Source organism: Culex quinquefasciatus, chromosome 3, assembly GCF_015732765.1.
Source record: "Culex quinquefasciatus strain JHB chromosome 3, VPISU_Cqui_1.0_pri_paternal, whole genome shotgun sequence".
In the NCBI taxonomy this organism is placed as follows: domain Eukaryota; kingdom Metazoa; phylum Arthropoda; class Insecta; order Diptera; family Culicidae; genus Culex; species Culex quinquefasciatus.
The window spans coordinates 73853609-73876613 of record NC_051863.1 but is presented as its reverse complement, the minus strand read 5'-3'; the positions used below and the strand labels follow the sequence as shown (position 1 = coordinate 73876613).

General features: G+C 39.3%; 1 protein-coding gene across 9 annotated transcripts in view; it reads left to right on the top strand.

The window, feature by feature from the left end:
• The first annotated feature begins 909 nt into the window (after positions 1-909).
• LOC6048354 (zwei Ig domain protein zig-8) overlaps positions 910-23005 on the top strand; it is a 628146-nt gene continuing 606050 nt past the window's right edge. For 2 of the 9 annotated variants that reach the window (XM_038258612.1, XM_038258621.1), the window contains exons 1-2: positions 1364-1520; positions 2393-4023. The gene's annotated coding sequence lies outside the window, so the exon portion shown is untranslated. Of the gene's footprint in view, positions 1053-1234; positions 1259-1319; positions 1539-2392; positions 4024-23005 lie in introns of those variants that run through there. The other 7 variants (XM_038258615.1, XM_038258620.1, XM_038258616.1 and 4 more) reach the window with 7 other exon arrangements.

The following is a 23005-nucleotide window of genomic DNA, read 5'->3' as shown; positions in this document are numbered from 1 at the left end:
ACTTTTTAAAAACACCCAAGAAATTTTCTGATAATTTAGATGATTGGTACACAGCAAAAAAAATCATGGTAATATTACATCTGGGAAGGGGTACATCCTTTATGTCAGAAAAAATGTGTAATTTTACCTCTGGAAATGTGTTAGTTTACCACTTTTCTGGTGTGATGCAACTTTTTCAGTCCAAATTGAGGTAAAATTACAACATTAAAGAGGTAATATTCAACTTTCCAAAATTACATCTTCCAAATAAACATTATTTTTTACTGTGTAGAATGTTTTGATTCATCCAATCACATGTTCAGAGTATATTTTATAATGTTTTTATATATTGACATTCAAATGACAATACACTTTTATTTCCCACAAAACTTATTCCCGCCACAATGCGCCCATCACCCCTTGCTGAAATATTTACAGCTCTGTTTACATCCGTCAAACTCTCCACAACAAAACACCTAACCCCGGGACCAGAGTACCAACACGCGACCTGCTTCTCTCGCACGCTCGCGCGAGGATTCCCCATCCTGCCTGAGTCCCGTTCTGCTCTTATCGCACCGGATCCTTAGCCCGATCCTTAACGCCACTCCACTCTCACGCGCCGCTCTCACTCTCCACTCACACGTGCACGGTGAGAGATAACAAAAGAGAGAGAGAGAGAGAGCGAGCGCGCACTCCTTTCACCGCAACCGTCCCACACATCCGGCACATTCCGACGGATCCACAGGACCTACGACGACGCGGGAATGTGGGTCGTCGAGTGGCATGTTTTGATTTCGCTTTGGGGGAGCGCGAGAGGGAGCTTTTTTCCAGGAGCGTGAGCGTCCTTGAGCGAGTTACGGGGGGAGAGAGATGTGTAGAGATTCTCTTGGGAGTTTTTTGGTGACTGAGGGTGGGTGAGCGGGCGATGCAAGTAATGCAAGTGAACCAATTAAGAACTTGAGAGGGTTTTTTTTTGGTAATTGGTTGCAAGGTGTGTGGTACCTTTACCTTGACACAAAAGGTGTGGTGAAGTACTTGGGGAGGTGTTTTAGGTGGATTTTGGTGAAATATTGGTGAGATGATGGTGCTTTTTCTGTTAGGAATTGCTCCCGGAAGCTGCGGATTTGGGTGACTTTGTTCGGGATTACCGTAGGTCGTCGCTCCGTCCAGGTGTTGACAGCTGAGGAATCGCTCAAGCTCAAGCGTTGCATCCGGATCGGGAAGGTGGCCGTCCACGCGACGACGGACCGGCGCAGTGCGCAGGTGCGTTGGAAGGCCGGTGAGTGCCTCGTGTGCCGAACGCGAGAATGTTTTATACTGTGGGGGGAGGACGGAACGGAACGGAAAATTTCCTAGGGAACTTTTCGCCCGTGTCCGGCGGTACGCCCCAGTCAGTTCGATTTCGACGACCGTCGCGTGTGCATCCACGGTGGAATGCGCGCACTTCCCAACTCTGGGATCCTCTACTAGATAGTGAGTGTGTGGGAGACTGTGTGGTCGATTCCGAGGGGTTATCCCCGAGTCCCGCGGGATTTACGGAGGTAGTTTGAGGGATTACTGTGCGTGCGATCGAAGAACCGTTTTGGGAAGGTCAAGGATCCACACCGCGCTGATGCTGTGCTGGTTCTCGGGAAGAACGGAACGGTTCAAATGTCAAACGATGCTGGGAGCAAAACAAATGAGCTGACACACAACTGTGAGCTTTGTGATTTATGTGTGTGTGTGTGTGAGTGTTTGTATGCAGGGGATTCCGGGAGTTCCCTTCAGCTGCTGCGGTGCATCTCGGTGCACCTGAGTGTGGCGAAGCGGAGTAGGAAGAGGAGGAGGAGTAGAAGCCCTTGTTTTGATTAGGAGTTTCGAGCGGAATTCGTTAACTCAGGTGGACCACAATCCGTGAGTGCGGGGTGGTCCAGCTGAGCGCCGAAAAAACAACATTAATTATAGTGCCGTGAAAATTGCCGATAACTTGGACCCCCCTCCCCTCCCTGTATGTGGATATGTGTGGTCGTATGTGTGTTGTGGGTTTGTTTTTGCGAGTCCGAGCTCGGTCGGAAAAATCGATGTTCGTGAATAATTAAGTACGTTCACTTGGTGTTTTTCTCACTCGGGCTCTCACTCCCAGTATCACAGGACATCCAGCCTGTAGCAACACCAGCGTGTGTGGTGGTCCTGTACGAGAGAGATATATATAGAAGGGACCTTGTGTATTTGTGTACGGGTACGTGTGTCCCCTCGGGCGCATATGATTACAACTGACACATGTCCGTTCACGGTGCACTTAACCCGGGTTGATTACGATATCTGCAGGACTGCTCGGGTTGGGTCGATCAACTGGAAGTTCGAACAGACAGAAGATTAAACTGTCGGATGGGTTGGTTTTAAGCAATCTTTTTTTCGTGCTATTTCGCCATAGGTCAGCGTTTCTCGTGCGACGACGTCAGAGTGAAGTTCTTGGCCAGTGCATGTGGGATGAATAATAATGACGAGCCGAGTGGATGTGTCACAACTCGGAGATTCTCGAGTTCTGGGCGAGTGATTCAATTATACTGGGTGGGGAATGCCTTTGAATAAATTACAATAAATTTGCGATTTTTCTGTGCTTCAGCACTAAGTGAGATAGTTTTGACAACAAGGAAGATCCGGACAACGAGGTGAGCAATCGCCGAGGAGTTCGCTTTGTGTGTACCAAGAAAGTGAAAAGGATCAATTCATAACATAAATTGGAAAATCTACGTGAGTGATTCGACGCGCCGTGTAACGAGCTGTCCTAAGTCAACAGGCAAAAGGTCCGCCTCACACGTGAAGAAATCAAGGCAAATATTTTACCCGTAAATTTCCAATTTCCGGAACGTCCGGAGTGTGGGCGAAATATGGCGCAAATGTTTACCGAAGCGGCATCGAAGAGGTTTGTTTGCAAATCGCCCTAAGCCAACAGCGATCGCCAGGAAAACGTGGATTGTTGTGAGAAAAAAGTGAAGAAAACCCCAGAATCCTGTCAAGTGGAACAAGGAAAATCTCAATCGGGAATCGCCAACTTCTGCATGCCTCGTTGAGTCTGCAAACTACGACCTGTGCAAGAAACAGTGCGAAATCGTTGGGGATACCCGAACCTTAAGCAGCTGCTCTAATATATTCAGTGTATGTGTGAAAACCCCCCACCATAATTGTACGTGTGCAAGTTTAAGGGGAATTGAGCCCCAGCATTACAAACAGGCTCCGGCCGAAGCAAAACAACGACGTCTACGCCAGAAGAGACCCCCGGATCAGAAGTGTCCGGACCAGAGCACGAAGAAAATCCCAAACGTTAAGTGGTTCTGCTGCACCCTCCCTGAAAGTGTATCCGGCCGTGAAGAGCCACAAATAGGCGAAGCCCCCCCTAAGAAGATCTCCAAGAAAGCCCCCCACCCCCGTCTCGAATTGAAATAAAAAATTAATCTAAATGAAAACCGGAGGGGTGAAAAAAGCTCCCGCGTGTGAAGAGGATTAAAACGCCCCCGCCCCCGTGGTGTCTGATTGTGAACGGTTGGAACCTGCTTTGATCCCGTGTGCGCTTGTACACACCGGTTGAGCTTCTTCGAGAGCCAGGAGGGCGTTTCCGGCCCACTGGGCACCAGCTGGCGTGAAAGGATATTCAAGATTTGTGCTCGGTGTGTTGTCTGCCAGTGACGGGATATCCACTCCGCACAGGGAATCTTCCCTCTCGCACATGTAAGTGCGGCCCGGTCGGTGTGTGTTGTGTTTGTGTGTAATAATTACTTTGTTGAACCCGGGCGCTGTGGAGTTCAACTTGGAGGAAGAGAGAGAGAGAGAGAGGAAAAAAGTGGAAGGAAAAGTGTCTGTGGCAAGTCAAGTGCGCTCCAGTAACGGGCCAGGCTCTATTCTAGTGAGAAGGTGAACGTAACGGAACGGAACATCAAAGGGTTCTTGGGGAAAATCTACTGGCAATCCCGACGGGGATGTACGGCTGGTAAGGACGTCAGCACGGAGAAAGGAACAGAAGCTGCTGTTGCAACCGCTAGCAGGCTCCTTCACACACAACTGCAGGTATGGTGAATGGTTTATTTACGTGATTAGCGCATCATATTTTTTTTCAAGTTTGAAATGATTTCAGTAAACCGTTTCACTTATTAAAAGCATAACAAGCGTGCATTTTCTAACAAAAAAATCATTATAGCAACCTAATCTGCATTCCCCTTCTTATAGGACAAAGTATCTATCTGTTTATCCTAAGTTTCTCATAGTGCTTGTGTTAAATCATGCTGAAATAACCTAGCACTTTCGGTCCAGACTTGATCTTACATTGATTTTCCACTAATTAACCTTCTTATTCCGACCTTCCTGCTTCAACCAATCTATTTTATTCTACGCATCAGTCCTGAAGTGGGTAAATTCCATAGTAAATTTTACTTATCGCGAAACCTTGGATGTAAACAAGTAGCCTATCCCACTTTTACTCAACGTGAACTGTCACTATAGCAAGTGGGATAGACTGTTTGTTTACATCCAAGGTGTCGCTCTTTTGAAAGGTTAATATGGAATTCTATAACTGCCAGCTTAAATATTCGTTATTTCAAATGATTTCTATTTGCCCAAGAAGAATAAAAGATGATTCGTATGTAGAGTCGACTTGGAAACATGATCATGACATTTTCTTGAAAAGCTCTCAACAACCAAGACAAACAAGTAACAACAAATAAAATTTCAAACCTAACTATAACTAATAAAAAATATATAGAAAAATGAAATTTTAATCTGGATATCATACTATTATTATTTATTCTTTAAATTCATTTCAACATATTTCGCAAAACTGTTCAAAAAATATATTAATTTTGCATAAGTTTTCAGGGCATTAAAATATACATTTTCAACCTTTAACAAAATAAATTTGAAGACATTTGGTTGTATCTATGCCGAGATAAAGCTATTTGAAGTAAGCAGTTTCAATAAAAACGGGTGCCACGATATCTCAACACTACTTCGACCAAATCGGCTAAAAATTTTGGTGAAGACTCGCTAAACCGGTTCCGTGTGCATGATGAAAGCCGATGAACGATTTTTTATAGTTGATATTACTATTATTCATGGTTAAGGGGTCATCCATGAATGACGTATCCTTGTCAAAACTAATAAATCCTCAAAACTGTTAAAGTATCGTAAAGTGACATTACTCACAAATATAGTACCGTCAGTGGGGGTGACATTGGGTCTGGGGGTGAGATTGGGTCAAAGTGATTTTTACGAATTTTACCATTTCTCAGGTTCTTCTCAATGAAAATGAATTCTGTTGAAAGGGTTGTGTAGGGAACATCTTAAGATGACTTCGCTGAAAAAATCTCGTTCCTAGAACAAATCCTGTTATTTTGGCAGCTGTCTAAAGTTGGGGTACGTTTTTGACCTTTTGACCTCTCGAAAAAACATTTTTTCTAATATTTTTGTTAGAATTGCTCGAAAACTACCCAAATGTTTGAAAATCTCCACTTCAAACATTGTAGCGTGTCAATACGATTCCCTCGAACAAGAAACGCTGTTGGATGCTGGTTTTTACCATATCGTTGTATTTGAGCATCATTTTAGTTTAATCTGACCCAATGTCACCCCCTCTAAGGGGTGAGATTGGGTCAATTTTCAAACTATTGGCATTTAAGGTAGTGTTCATCAAAATCCACCATATTTTGGGAAAATGTTAATAAACTATCTAAGAACAAATCTACTTTGAAAGATTTTCGATGTTATTGTTTTTGTTATTAAGAAATTTCGAGAGGTGTGTCGTTTTTTGACCCATAGTCACCCCCACTGTCGGTATTAAATAAAGAAAACAAAATCGTATTTAATGTTAAGCCTCCTTAAATTTTAGTCTGCCATGATATATTCTCGAACGGTACTCAACACGTTTGCTCAACTAATATTTAACAAACGTTCTCTATGCAAGTATGACTTGCACTTGCAAAACTAACACATTTCTAATGGAATAAGAGATGTTCATCAACAGAAAAAACGTGCGCTTTTCCAGTGTTTAAAAGTTCTCAGGGACGTTGGGATAGCATAGTAAATGAGTTCAACAACCAGTTCGGAAATCTCTTGGCGAACAAAGTGTGCTCCTTGGATTGTATATCTTACAGTGTTCCTCCCGTCCTTTAAATAGGGCACGATTTTTCCCTTTAATATTAAGGTTTGGCTCGAGCTGATTAATGTTTATGTTTATGCTTTTTTTCAAATGTATTGAAAACATTCTCATTCATTCATTTTAATGTGTAGATTGCCTTCCCTAAGGTGTCCGAATAAGGTCCAAGCTTGTGGTAATACAACACAACTTCCAAAAAAAAAAAAAATCAAACTACCTATTCGCTCTACAGCATTGCCTTGGCGTTCTCGATTGTGAGATTCCTACTCGAAACTAGGTGTTCGAAGGCTTGATTGTTGAGGCAATTGCAAACCTCTTTTAATACCATAGCTTCCATCCACCCCGGGATTCGAACTGACAACCTTTGGATTGTGAGTCTAACTGCCTATCAGGACTACACCGAGGTAGGACCCAGGTAGACGACTCCTACACCTGAATTGAGCTAAGGACGTAACCTTTTTAGGTTAGTCCGGGGCCAACATTTACTTCCCGTCCGACGGAAGGCGTGATCAGACAAATTCCGTCTCAAAAAATGCCACCAGTACCGTCTGGGATCGAACCCAAGCCAACTGGGTGAGAGGCAACCACGCTTACTCCTACACCATGGTCCCGGATTATACAACTTTCCTTACCTTCGAATTCAGAAGGTAACAATCACAAGATGTTTTGGTGATGTTATGAAACTTCCCACTCAATTGATACGTCACAACGACAAAAAATAAATAAAAACAAAACAAGAAAATGTTTTCTACTAGTGTGTGTGTGTTTGTGTGCTCCCAGCGAGATAAAACGTTTTACTTTCGAAAGCACGAGACCCTTAATGGACATTTCAAAAGAAACAAACAGCAATCCGACGTGGCCTAGATCTGGCCGAATCGCTATGCTCGTGAATGTGTCTTTGTGTGTGTTTTCGTGTAACGCGTAAGTGTGTCTTCGCGGCGCAACTTGAAAGCGACCGTGGAACAAAGGCAAACGAGGCTATGGATTCTTTTTTTTACGGCTAACACAAACTCACACACAGTCACACATGCACTTGCTGATGGAGGCTGCAAATCAAATCCGGCACTGCTTCCATTAAAAGAAAACTGCTGGAGAAAAGCTTTCACAGACACACAAGCGCGCTCAGTGGTGGCTAAAAGGAAGAGAAAATTCATAACCACACTTATCGTGTGAATAAATTATAACTCCAGAGTGGTGGTGGTGGTGGTGGTGCTAGTATGTCGGAATCTGCGCGACCCCTCCTCCCCTTCTCACCATCTGGACCAGAGTTCCACCATGGTATGGTGTCTCATCGTTCAGCCGGACCACCCTGGCTTGGCCGAGGGGATATGTTTTGCATCTCTCGACAGACCAGAAGTGGGATATTCCAAGAAAACGCTCACCACCGTATCCAGCTCAAGGGGAACTCATCCCATAGTCCGATTTACGCCACTTCATGGAATGTCCCGTAGGAGATAATGCAGGATGAAGAATGCAACCTTCAAAGATGGTTACGCGAAGGCTGACCAGATCATTCGGCGTCATACTACGCCAGTAATTCTGGAGTGCCTCATAAAGTTATCAAATCTTTAAATTGGCAAATCATAAAATCATAAAATCATAAAATCATAAAATCATAAAATCATAAAATTATAAAATCATAAAATCATAAAATCATAAAATCATAAAATCATAAAATCATAAAATCATAAAATCATAAAATCATAAAATCATAAAATCATAAAATCATAAAATCATAAAATCATAAAATCATAAAATCATAAAATCATAAAATCATAAAATCATAAAATCATAAAATCATAAAATCATAAAATCATAAAATCATAAAATCATAAAATCATAAAATCATGAAATCATGAAATCATAAAATCATAAAATCATAAAATCATAAAATCATAAAATCATAAAATCATAAAATCATAAAATCATAAAATCATAAAATCATAAAATCATAAAATCATAAAATCATAAAATCATAAAATCATAAAATCATAAAATCATAAAATCATAAAATCATAAAATCATAAAATCATAAAATCATAAAATCATCAAATCATAAAATCATAAAATCATAAAATCATAAAATCATAAAATCATAAAATCATAAAATCATAAAATCATAAAATCATAAAATCATAAAATCATAAAATCATAAAATCATAAAATCATAAAATCATAAAATCATAAAATCATAAAATCATAAAATCATAAAATCATAAAATCATAAAATCATCAAATCATAAAATCATAAAATCATAAAATCATAAAATCATAAAATCATAAAATCATAAAATCATAAAATCATAAAATCATAAAATCATAAAATCATAAAATCATAAAATCATAAAATCATAAAATCATAAAATCATAAAATCATAAAATCATAAAATCATAAAATCATAAAATCATAAAATCATAAAATCATAAAATCATAAAATCATAAAATCATAAAATCATAAAATCATAAAATCATGAAATCATGAAATCATAAAATCATAAAATCATAAAATCATAAAATCATAAAATCATAAAATCATAAAATCATAAAATCATAAAAGCATAAAATCATAAAATCATAAAATCATAAAATCATAAAATCATAAAATCATAAAATCATAAAATCATTATATTATCAATATATAGATATATATATATTTACGGAAAACTTTCCTCTAAAATAAAGTCAAACTTTGAAGTCGTTTTTTGGCAGGCTCCATTGTCGACTCGGGCCAGTGAGCTTAAAACTTGTTGACGAAATGTCAATCATCCGAGAAAGTTCAGCCAGCCTTCAGCCAAAAATCGATTTGCTCCACGAAATCTCACGTGACAAGTGCTCGGCTGGCATGACCCTCCCCAATTACCACGTTACCCGAGGAAGAAAGCTTCCCAAGAAAAGCACATTACTCAGAGTGAAAGTCGTAGGCCTCTATGGGGAGCAAGTGGGAGGAAAGGCTGTTCTTTTTTTTTCCGGTGCCGTTTCCTACCGAACGCAATAATTAACGATATTTTTGCTTTTCTTTGGCTCCGCTACGGATCGCAATCTGTCACCGGCCATGGTTTGGACTGGCCGCTTGCCTCGACGGGTGTCGAATTTTTCCATCGGAATTGGTTGTACAAGGTCAAACTTTGTCGTGCTGCTGGCTTATCCCTCTACCCCACAGCACTTTGAAGAAAGTTTGTTGAGTACTTGAGTTCTCTTGTTTCAGTTCATTTTGAATTTGAATTTCATTTCTTAACATTTAGTTTCTACAAAATTAAAACATTTGGCCAGAAACTGCTGATTGACAGGTCAGGTCGCTGAGGGTTAACCTTCAATCACCCCCTCTTCTACCCTCGGAGCAAGGACCAGAAAAAAGGTCAAACGGTAATTAATTTAAAACCAAGGCAATTATGCATTTCGAATGAGTGATTTCGAATCAAAGCAAAAGGACTGCCAAGTTTGCTGCTACCCCAAAAAGTGGGTGGACTGGGGAAGGTGACCCTGTTTCGGTAAGATTGCTTGCACTTTCCATCGGGAGGGGAGGTGGAAAATGGAAAAACTCCGCAGCAAGTTGGCTGCTGTTGCTGTTGGGGCGTTGACTGGCATCCAAGTTCAGGTTGGTTGGTGGCTTTCGATATCAAAGGAAAACTTTCTTCGGTGAAGGTACCTGTTGACGGGGTGGGGCGGTGGCGAGTGAATGGCTATCAACGGAGAAGAGCAATAGACAGCAGCAAAAGCTCAAAAAACGGAGAAATCACGCTCGAAAAACGGTCGCGATCACCTGGAAGTAATTGTTCCACGGTGGTCAAGCTTGAATGCGAAAGCATTTGCAATGCTCAGTGGGGCTGGAAATTGGGGGTCTGTGGGAGCATATCCTAGCCTGAGAGATGGGGCACAAATTGTGATGGTCATTTAACTGCGAGTTTTACTTGGTTGGAATTGAAACCTTAGAGGCAGGTAGTTATGTTTAAAAAAAAAATCTTTTACAATCAATTGATGGGCTAATACAAACAAATAGATTTTGATGGAGAATATTAATATTTTATTAGAATTGATAATTTAATTTTGCCCATTTTTATTGAGAATAATACTATTAACGTGAGTCCAAGGCTCATCTTTACTGTATCAACATGAGTGATACAAACTTATGCGACTGTGGGCAGGGTTATCAGGACATCGACCATCTCGTATGGGCGTGTCCAGATCACCATGTTCACAGAATTAAGTTGAAAGATACCCTCAGGGCCCGAGGAAGACCACCAGAAATCCCGATGCGAGACGCGTTATCTCAACTAGACCTCGATGTTCTCTATCCGATCTATCAATTCCTCTTAGATTCTAAAATATCCATTTAGTTTTTCTTCAAATAGTTTTGCTTCAGTTAGTTTTCCTTCAGTTAGTATAACTTGCCTTCAAACAAAGCCGTCGTTTTTGGAATGCACCGGAGACAGAGCAAGATCGCCCCAGTAGCTGGACACCGAGTTGCGGCTGAGGACAAAAACAAATGCTAGCAGTGCCAACCAAGACCCCTGCACAATCCCTCTTCCCTTCCCAAGCCTTGTCTTTAACATCAATCCTTTCCCTACTAACTTCGAGTAGGCCGTGGGTCCCCTCCCACTAACATTTACATACAAGATCCTCTGTAATTACTCTTCACTTTAAGATCAATGTAATTACAAAAACCGACTCGGTCCTGGGAACTGGTACCGAAATGGACGTAATAAAAATTATTTCATGAAAAAAATACCTTGAACGTCATCGTTCTAATAGTTTTGCAACAACATATCATCATAATTATAACTTATGTATGGCGAAGACGTCATGTTATTTTAATGAATATCTCTGATGTTCAATTGCCTTGAAAATAACGAACTGTCTTACCTTAAAGTTTGTATTTTTAGAGTTTAAATTATATGGAATTTAAATTTTGTTTCTTACTCAGAATGTTAAATTATTGAAAACACAGATTTTCAATTAAATGAGTTTCCATCTTTCGTTTTAAATTTTTGAATAAATACTAAAAATAAATCAGAATATTGGTCGCAACAAAATTTCACTTCATTTTTTGATGTAGAATCGAATTTGCAATGAAAAAGTATTTTAGTAAAATTTTGATAAAGTGCACCGTTTTCAAATTATAGCCATTTTGAGGTAAGTTTTTGGAAAAAAAATCGCAGTTATTATTTTTATTTGATAAGTGCCCATTTTTGCCCACTTTTGAAAAAAAATATTGAAAAGCTGAGAAGCTCTATATTTTGCTTTTTGAACTTGAAACGACGCTTAGTTGCTGAGATATTGCCTTAAAAAGATTAAAAAAAAATAAAATTAATGTTTTATAAATCTCACCCAAACAACCCACCATTTTCTAATGGCGATATCTCAGCAACTAATCCGAATTTCAATGTTAAAATATTAAAAATTCGTGAAATTTTCCAATCTTTTCTAAAACAATATTTCATTTTTAAATCATAGCATTTCAAAATGGCGTTATATTGAACGTTTGATGTTAAATCTCGGAACATACCCGTCGACCTCTTGCTTGTTACGGCGGTAGACCCACAGATCTATACTCCAGGGAGTCCTTAGATGACCCAGGACATCCCAACACATTAGCAAAGTAGTCTACCATACTCACTGAAGCTGTGCGGGTATGTCCCGAGGTCAAAATCCGTCGACCTCTTGCTTGTTACGAAGGTAGACCCACCGGTCTTGACTCCAAGCAGTTCTTGGATTACTCAAATCGTCCCAATAAGTTGTTACAACAATATACTGTAGCCTACCACACTCACTGAACCAGTCTGGTAGGATCCGCTGTCAAAATTTTGAAGTTTCGACTTGTTTCTTTCGTAAGCCTGTTGCACAAAATTTCCGGATGGACTAGAACATCTCAGTGTTCCAGATCCATGCTAATATGTTTTAATATCATAACTGAACAAAATACAACTGATATATTTTGAAAATTCCCTGAAAAATTTCGAAATCCCAAAGATTCTAAATTTAAGTCATATTGTCATTTTACGAACCGCCAGTTAAACTTTCATTTATGGTGTTATAATATAATGTTGTATAAAAATGAGATCAATAATAAGAATACCAAAATCTCAATTGTACAGACAAGCCGATTAATTTGGTTGTTCAAAGGTAGAGAATGACTCATAAGCAGGGATGGATTTTTTTTTTTTCATAAAATTATTTTTATTAGATCCTTTTCGGTACAGGGACCTGGTTAGGACCAAGTCGGAAGCAGGGATGGAATAATCGCAGAAAAACAACGTTTGCGAGCTTTCTTCACCCGCGAAAGAGAGATGGGGCAAATCACTCAAAAGAAAATCGCTCCCGAACTCTTCCAAGAAAATCAATCTGTTGATGATTTTTTTGTGAATTTCCTTGTCAGCACCACTTAAAATTATGTAATTCGTTTTGTTTACAAACATTGTCCATCTACAAAAAGCGACAGGTCATTTTTCGACGTGTGACGTTACACTTGCATGTGTAGTAGTGAAAAAGATGTTCCGCCGAATGATCAAGATGATGATTTTATTGGGAGTTTTTAGATTCCTTTTACCGATCGCGAGAGTTGAGAGCCATGTTCCCTTCGGATTTTTCGTTGCTCACAAGTCCCACGTATGCAAGAGTTTAATTATTTGTCGCGCAACGTGAGTCTGTGCATTTCCAAACACTTACCAGCTATATGTTCGTTTTTTTTTAAAAAGCATTAAGAGCATCTTTCGGAATTTATGTGCAGGTTTAAATAAAAAACTTTAAATCAAAAATAAAATATATTCTAAAATAATCTAATCTAATCAGACCCTAGCGCAGCCAATCTTTCGAAGGGATCCTGGAGAGTGCCTTAGGTTAGATGACGCCTAGCACTCTTCTTGTCATTTATTAACATTTGTAGTGCGCCATTGCATCAGAATGCTTTGAAACATCACAAGCGTTAAAGCGGCCAGGCCTACTGCGTAAAACCGTATCGCAGAGATGACTCGTAATTGGGTTATGTTTGAGCACTAAGTGTTCGAACAACAACACAATTCTGAATCGACAGGGGAGGAAGAAGCGTGGGGACACACCACCATACGCTCCGAGATTTGGTTGTATTCGTTGGGAGCACCATGCTAAGATGGTTTGGTACTCCGGGACCCTCTGGGATGGGACATTGGATTTCCACGAATGCCCTGGACACTATTTGCCGTGGTTATAGCGCCACAACTCGCTCCTTAAAATCAAAAATAAAATATATTGAGAAAAAACTAAATATGTGCGCTTCTCAAAAATCTTAGCTGAAACGTATGTAAATGAAACCATCTGCTTCAAAAACGTAACATCTGAGAACCAGCTGGTGCTCTAAAGTGTGTGACATTTCACGTTCACATCATGTAAAATCACCAAATTTCCGAGAATATTCTGTTGACGTTTCACTTCCCAGGGCTTGTTACTTTCGACTGCTGGCGTCGCTTTGACCGCCAAACCGTCACCACCGTGAATGATGATTCAAAGGCATTGCAACGTGATTTCCCTGCCTCTTCAGTGTCCTTGGCAGCAGCAGCTTCTTCAACATCTTGGTCCTCGCAAGAGTTTTGCGTAACGCCCCTTAACGCCAAAAACCATCACCACCACCAGCCGGTTCCGCTTTTGTTTCCCTGGTTTCCGCTCCAAGTGGGTTTTCCCACTTGACTTTCGTCCTCCACTTGAACATTCAAGCAGCTTCCTCTTTCACCGATTCCCATTAGGGAGGAGAACGAGGGCGAGTGTCTGCGCTGAAGGTGGTGGCCAAGGGCGACGGGCCTGGCGGAACCGGAACCCCGACCGGGAACGTGCGTGCGTGCCGTCGCATCGGTTGTGTCTTCTTCGAGTGGTGCCCCGCGTTCGTTCCCGCGAGCCCTGGGGAGAGGATCTAGATAAGGAAATAAACACTCGGACGGAAGTGAACGCTGGAGTAATTGCAGAGACGAGTGAACTCAGCACGCCATCGCCGGTGGAATTGGCCTGTTTAAAGCCGGCCAGGCAACATAAATTAAACCGTCCCGTTTCCCGGGAGGACTCTTGACACTAATGGTGCCCCCCTCCTCCCCTTCTGGTTAAGGTGTACTCGTACTGTTGCCGTATACACTGGCTATGATCTATATCGATTGCGGCACACGAGACCAACGGGAAACGTGACTCGAATGTGGCCTCTGATTGAGGCCCAACAACAAGGTGAAGTTGGAGTACATGGAAAACAGCCAACTTAATTCCAGTGTAGGGCTTGTGGTCTGGCTGATTAAATCAAGTGGAGAATCATGGCTCGGAATTCTAGACGAAATGACGTGTGCTACGTAATCAGCCCTATTCAGTGTTGGTTCATCCATAACTGATGAGCGGTTTGGTGGGACCAATTTTTGACAAACATCAACCTGGCCCGCAAGGTAGGTTCTACGCTTCATCAATCATAATCAGCTGGTAGGTAGATGGGAGTGACGTCAATGCTTTCTTGGAAAAATATGCTATTTTTGTCGCAGCATCGGTCTTATCGGCAAATCAAGTCATTGTACCAATTTGACGCGAGCATTGAAGATGAGGAGAATAAGAAACAACATTTTGAAATTGCGATTCAAAATTTCCTTTTTTGCTGTTTTCCACTTATGCTCAATTATAGTTAAGAGAGCAATTTTCTACCAAAACCGGAAATTGATTTTATTTGTATTTTTTGATTTGGCTCAAACTTTGTGGAGGTCTTGCCTATGACTAAAGAAGCTGTTGTGTGTCATTGGTTCACCCATACAAGTCTCCATACAATTTTGGCAGCTGTCCATGCACAAATGGTACGTAAGTATTCCAACAGCTGTAACTTTTGAATGAATTTTTTGATCAATTTGGTGTCTTCGGCAAAGTTGTTGGTATTGTTGAGGACTATTGAGAAAAAAAAGGTACACGGAAAAAAATTCAGGTTCGTAAATCAACTTTATTTTTCACAAAAACTCAATTTCTCAAAATACGTATTTTTTTGATTTTTGAGATTTTTTCATATGTTTTGGGGGACAATATTCCGCAACTTTTGAGCCATAAAGAAACATTGTAAAAAAATCTGCCGCCGGGTTTAAATTTTTGAAAAAATAGTGATTTTTGAAAAAAAATCGAAATTTTATGCAAAAACAAAAAAAGATTTTTTTTTTCAATGTAAAATTAAATTTAAAATCGAAAATTACTTTTTGCAATTCCGTTGTGAAACTACTAACTTTTCCTGTCATTCTTGAACGACGAAATAGCCAACTTTTCTGTACCAAAAATAACAGAATCGAATAGCAATACTTTTCAAAATTAATGCTGAAAAGTAATACTATAAGTTATAATTTCACTCAATGGGTGTTTTTTTCTGAAATGCAAAAAAATGTTGTTTGGAACTCGTTGCAAAACTTGATTTTTTCAGCTTTCGTAGTATTTTTCCAACTCGGTGAACCTCTTTGGATAAATGTACGACTCGTGTTGAAAAAATCCTCTTTTTGCAACATGTTGCATAAACTACTATTACAGATTTTTTGATAAGGGGCTCCGTTTTCAAGATATAGCCACCGAAAGCTTGATTTTAGCGAAATATTTGCAGTTTTTCGATTTTTTTTTTTAAATAGTGACCATGAGTGACCATTTCAAATAATATTTTTTGAAAAGTTCAGAAAATTGGCTATAAAATTGTTCAAAAGACTTTTAAGATTGGACCACTGGTTGCTGAGATACAGCGGCGTTAAGAAAAAGAAACAGGAAAATTGATGTTTTCTAAGTCTCACCCAAACAACCCACAATTTTCGAATGTCGCAACTAATGATCCGATTTTCAATGTTAGAACATGAAAAATTCGTGAAATTTTTTGATCTTTTCAAAATCCATACTTAAAAAAAATAAAACCAAGACTAACACTTCAAAAGGTCCATACATCCAATATTACGAATTTTCTCAGCTTTTCAAAAATATTTTTTTCAAAAAAGTGCACTTATTTAAAAAAAAGAAAAACTGCGACTATTGTAACGGTCAACCACGTAGCTTTCTTTACCAATTCAATTTAGGTTTATTAATTAGAAAAGGTAGCAGGGTTAGCAGTGAGTACTGCATCACGCAGCGCACATTGCACGAAGTACAATTTCTCCACAGTGTAGAACAGTCGCAGTGGTCCTAATCCAAGCCAGCGTGTTAGGCACTGCTCTTCCTTAAATGTAAAAAAAAAAAATCAAACCATCCACATTAACGACCCCCGGATCTTTTGTGGTCTCTATTGCAAGTTTCTGCTCGAACCTAGGAGTCCGAAGGCTTGAATGGAAAGAGCACCCAAACCTCTTTCTACTCCAAGGAACCTTCCACCCCAGTCCTTTGGATTGTGAGTCCAACCGCCGCCAGCGATTCCACCGGAGTAGGCTTGGGGTTTGGTGTGTTGTTTGTACTTATGGCATGGAGACGACTCCTACACCTGGAATGACTTAACGGCCTAACAACCAAGGCCGGGACTGACATTTTACTTCCTCATCCGATGGAAGGTTGCAACAGATGGGAATCGAACCCAGAATCGAGATTTTTTGCACAGCCTGGAAATTTCTGAAAAGTTGGCATTTGATATTCCCTAATACACCATATCGTCGCCATCGTGCTAACTTGTCGTACGTGCATTTTGGGCCAAATTGAGTTAAGAACGCCATTTTGTGCAGCTCACAATGCCTCACCTTTTGACATTCACAGATCCCCAAAATTCGATTTCAATCCTGAGATATTCAACAAAAACCGAAAAAACTCCGTGCATTTTTGTCACTTTACATATGAAAGTAGTTTCAATCATGCCGTGCTATCTTGTCACTCCATGAAAATTGATGTAAGTGCGACAAAAGGCCAAAGGGATTTCAGGCCAGGAAAGTCAGGATGCGTTTGTCGCACGTACAAGCTAGACTACCGTAAACATTTGTAATTATAACTCGGGACTCCAGCAACCAACTTCAACCAAACTTCGGGACATTGCACAGAATGGTCAGCCAAACAAAACGTGTTTGTTATTGTTTACATTGCGTGCTCTCGTTTTTGTATATTCGAGGTCAAACATTAAAACGCGTTTTTCTCGGAACGTCAAAATGGCGGGTGCGACAAGATAGCACGACGACGTCGATATGCTGTTTTTAAGTCACCTTTTTTTTTAAACGATTCTCGATTCACGCATTTTTTTAAGTTTTCAAGATATCGACTACGGATCCTAACCAGACTACTTTAGTGAGTGTGGTAGGCTACAGTACATTGTTGTAAGAACTTATTGGGATGATCTGGGTCATCCAAGGACTCCCTAGAGTTAAGATCTGTGACTCTACTGCCGTAACAAGCAAGAAGTCGACGGTTTTTGAACCCGGAACATACCCGCATAGCTTCAATGAGTTTGGTTGACTATTTTGATGATGTGTTGGGATGTTCTGGGACATCCAAGGACTCCCTGGAGTAAAGATCTATGAGTCTACCGCAGTAACAAGCAAGAGGTCAACGGTTTTTGACCTTGGGACAAACCCGCATAGCTTTAGTGAGTATGGTTAACTACTTTGCTAATGTATTGGACTGTCTTGGTTCATCCAAGAACTCCATTGAGTTATAATACGAAGGTCTACGGCTGTAACAAGGACTTTCTGGAACGGGATGTTCACATAACAGCAAAGAAGTCTATCATACTCACTGAAGCTCTGGGGGTGTTTCCCAAGGTCAAAAACGTCGACTTCTTGCGTTTTACGTCGGTTTACTCACAGATCTTAACTCCAGGAAGTCCTTTAATGTTCCAGAACATCCCAACATATCAGCAAACTAGTCTACCGTACCCTCTGAAGCTATGTGGATATGTTCCGAGGTCAAAAACCGTCGACCTATTGCTTGTTACGGCGTTAGATTCACAAATCTTAACTCTAGGAAGTCTCAGGACAATATGGTGCACAAATAAAAAAAAAATAGTGTTTTTTGCAAATCAAGTTTTAATGACAAATATTTTTTTTAAGTGTAGTCCTTATCCATACCAACAACTATGGCCTAGACACCAAATGGATCAAAACATTCCTTCAAAAGATACAGATTTTTGTATTTTCATACTTCATTTTTGTATGTACAGCTGCCAAATTTGTATTGAAATTTATATGGACAAACTTTTGATGCAAAATGACTTCTTTGTGCATACCGAAAGCACCAAAAAAGTTTCAGTCGGATTAAAAAAATACAATAATTAAAATAAAAAAAGCAATTTCGAGAACTGCTGAACTGACCTGCTCATATAAGCCACTCAATCTAGCTAAAAGAATTTTCCTCTCGTTTAAATAGGCGTTATATCGTGCTGCACTGAAATGGGTAATCATTTTTTCATCATTAGTATCGAAAAGTAACATTTTTCAACATTTTTTTTTTGTTTTGAACGACGAGTTTATTGAACACAAGGATGTTAGACATAAAAAATGATTTTTCAGCATTCATCCTATTTAGCCAACTTGGTAAACCTCGCTGTTCAACTGGTACTGAGAAAACTTCTTTTTGCAACTTGTTGCATAATAGTAGTTTTTGCAATTCCGTCGTGAAACTACTTACTTTTCCTGTCATTCTTGAACGACGAAATAGCCTACTTTTCTGTACCAAAAAAAAAAAAAAACAGAATCGAATAGCAACACTTTTCAAAATAAATGCTTTAAAGTTCTACTTTTCAGCACTTGTTTCGAAAAGTAACACTTTTCAATTTTTTTGATTTGAACGAATTATTGACAAATACATGAAAATTTGACATAAAATTTCACTCAGTGTGTGTTTTTTGGAATTGCAAAAAATGTTGTATGGAACTCGTTGCAAAACTCGATTTTTTCAGCACTCTTCGTATTTATCCAACTCGGTGAATCTCGTTGGATAAATGTACGACTCGTGCTGAAAAAATCCTCTTTTTGCAACTTGTTGCATAAACTACTATTGTGTTATATTATTGTCTTTCTATGAAGTTATGTGCTGTCTGCTTTATCAACTTACAATGCTTTTAACAAAAACTTTTCCATGATTTCTTGTTCATGTTACAGACCGTTGAAATTATCACGTCTAGGAGCTGTTCTAAACATTAGCGAATAATTTCAAAAAAATTGTCTTAAACCTTTGCGTTGACGTCCTTTACGGAAGTAACCATATTTGCGATTATAATTTGCTTCCAAAAAACACACATACATTATGCTTGAGCATGGTTTCCGGTTTCCTTTGCCATTTCGAAGCATAAAAGCAGACAACACTTCCGTCCTCGTCCTGGTATCGAGAAAACGGGGACCGTTGGCTTCCTTCGCCAGAATCGCCCTTCATCGTCATCGTCGTCACCGGCAGTGTGTCATTGAAACTCCCCCCGCTTTTGATGTGTTTGAGCTGGGTGCCTCCTCGCAACGGCGTTCAATTTTCCTGGTTTTCCTTCGGTTAGTGCCGGGAATTGAAACCTACAATATGGGTATTATCGGGTGGGGAGGGTGGTGAAAGCCGGCATTTCATTATAATAAATAGCACACGAGGGTGGACGAGCCGTCGAAGACCGCACAAGGACTTGCTCGTCGTTAGGGAGGACCAGGAATGATGACAACAGCTTTGACGACTATCGAGGAAGGAAGAAGGGAGCCGATGACGATGATGACAGCCCGGCCGCCTGAGGCCTCTTCTGCAGGGCGCCCTGGCCGGGGGGTGTTTTGCCACTCTCTAATTATGTCATGGTTATTTTCCCACATTTTCTCTGTTTTCCACACTAATTCTGCTACTGCCTGTCTGCGTTGTAAGCTGTTTCCTGCTTAATTCGACGTGACGAGCGCTGTGTACACAATTCCGCAATCTCTCGCACCACCCCTCCTGCCGAGACAGAGAGATAAGTTTGATACTTGAAGGCCGAAATTAATTGAAATGAAAAATTGAGAAATTTGCAGTGATTTTTTTTGTGTGTCCGGGTGGTCTCCCCCTTCCACCTCGCCCGCTTGTTTGCTCTACCGGAAGTGCTCAATTGGAATTTAATGCACTGAAAATGGCCAGATTAAATATTTGAGCTGGCCAATCAATGTAACAAAAAAACAGCTCTCCTGCTTATCAGGGTATAAAAATGGCATCGTTGGCATTAATAAGTGGGGATGAATCAATTGGGAATTTCGAACGTGACCGACGATTTATGGCAGGTTTCGGGGTTGGGGTGAAATTCTATTTGACCGAGGAAAACAATTCGTTTACACCTGGATTTATTTACCACCCAGAGTTGCTGAACCGGATTGTGTCAATATTGGTAATACTGGCAGTTTGAGTAGAATATTCACTTTAAAGTTCTGTTTAATGTTAAGACAGAGATTCGAAATAAATTGGTAGAATTAAAATTGTTTGAGTTTGACAGAATCGTCCTTTTTTGTTCCATCTATTAGATAGACTGAATGCATATTTCAGTAATCCTTTTGTGTTGCAGATTACTTTGCGTATGAAATGAATGCATTTTTTGTAATTTTTCGTCTTCTAAAACATTCAAATAAATTAAATTAATCAGTGTAGTATCAGTAGACTTTTTAATACCTTAAACTTGGTTGAAGACTCATTTGAACATAAATTCCATTGTCAAGATGCAGATTTTTTTGAACAGTCATGCTGCATATTCGGAACACCTACAAACTTGAAACACTTCAACCTTTTTTGGTTCTTTTATTTGTGAGACCTTGTTTAGGTAGTAATGTTGTCATTTCAATAGTTATGTTGATGTTTAGCTGATAATTTCGCAAAAAATCATACAAATACAATGCAAGCAATTAACAAAGCTTGAGTTTCATTGGTTCCAGCGGCGTTTCATTGGGGTCATTGTTTCGCAAACAATAAGCACTATTGGAGAGAACCAATTTCATTTTTACAGCAGTATGAAAAAAAGTTTTTCAAATTTATCAATTTCATGGCTCTGTTTTTTTTCAAAAACTTGAAATAAAACGTTTAAACTTAATCCAAAACACCACTCGAAAGATCTCAATAAATGCTTTCAGATGACTCTCTGGCTGTCGATCTTCTCGATATAAATAATTCTCCATCTATCGATGAATTCTTCAGTCCCTTCAATCTGCATACTTCAATTATCTTCATTCCTCGATATTTTCCCTTGCTTGAAGAATCTCTTCCTCGACGGTCCCTTGGATTTTGTTTGCTTTAAAAATCTCTTCCGGTTGTCAATAATTTCACTTTCTCATGGCTTGCATAGACATTTTTCTTGGCGAAACGAAGCTTTGAAGGGTGTTTGACATTTGTTTGTTTTTGTTTGATGGACGTTGCCATGATTGTCTCCTATAGCTGGGTATCAAGAAAAAAATATTTTCAATCGAGTCTTCATTTTGCATCGTTCTGTAAACTGATGATTCTCTTCCTCGACGGTTCCTTGGATATTGACAACCAGAGAGTCGACTGTAGAATCATTTTGTTTAATTATTGAGTTGCTATGATTGCTTAAACATTGATGATAAAAATGGCTTCATTGATTACGATGAGAATTGCTAATTATTTTTCAAAATGGTGTTACACTGAGCAATTTTATTTTTGATTTAATGTTTTCGTACTTGTTGCGATTGGGGAATACTAATAAGTTATGAGAGCCATAATACTATAATCAGTTGAAAAAAATCCGCAAAAGGGACGAGTTTTCAGAAACCAGATTCTAAATTGGGGGGCTGGGTATAAGTAAAACGTAAATGTGCACTTCGGTTCTAGCGATACATTTGGACAGTACAGAGTGGATAAGGCAGAGGCAAAGAGGAAGGAAAAAGCATTCAAACCTCTTCGGCGGCAATACACAGAAAAAAATCAATTCTCGAAACCGTGAAGTCAGTTCACGATTATGAGAACCACGAAGGAATATATTCACGTTTATGGTGCAAATGCACCATACTTATGAATAAATTCCTTCGAGGATCTCACATTCGTGAACTTAATTCACGATTACGGGAATTGATTTTTTTTTCTGTGTAGGAGGATGGCGTCGCTATTTTTAGACCACGTTTTCCACTTTTTCTCATCGAAACCGACTACTTTATCGACTTCATTTTGCTGGGCGAGATAGGACGCCGTCTACTTTTAGACGATGACTCAGCACTTTTACACTCTTGCGCTTAAAAAAACCAGGTGGCAGCACGATGTAACGCCACGTCCCTATGTAACGGCTTTGGATCGCTCGACACACTTGCTCAACAATAGTGTGTGTGCGTGTCCCATTTGCCTAATAACAGAAAAAGCCTTTGTGATTCTATTAATAGAATCGTACATCCGCAATAGATCTAATTACTGGTCGCAGTGGATAGTGGCATCGAACAAAAAAAAACATTCAATATTACGCCTTTTTAAAATGTTTGTCATGTTTTAAAAATTTCAAAAAATGTTTTTTTTACGGAAAGATCGGAAAATTTTACGAATGTTTCATATTTTAACATTGTAAATTGGATCATAAGTTGCTGAGATATCGACATCAGAAAATAGTGGGTTGTTTGGGTGAGACTTTCCTATTTTTAAACACTTGCATGGCAATATCTCAGCAACTAAGGGTCGTATCAACAAAGTTCAAAAAAGGAAAATACAGAGAATTTTCTCAGTTTTTCAAAAATATTTTTTTCAAAAATGGGCAAACATGTGCACTTATTAAAAAAATGAAAAACTGCGACTATTTTCAAAAAAGTCTCCTGGAAAGAATTTAAGAAAACGGTGCACTTTATCAAAACTTCACCGGAGTACTTTTTGATTGCAAATTTGATTTTACATCGAAAAATGAAGTTGAAAAATTTTTGCTACCGATATTTCGATTTTTTTAAAAAATCAGTTTTGATTTAAAAGTTCATAACTCGATCGAAGATTTTTTGCACAACCTGGAAATTTCTGAAAAGTTTGCATTTTATGTCCCCTAAAACATATCAAAAAATAAAAAAAAATAAAAAAAGTGT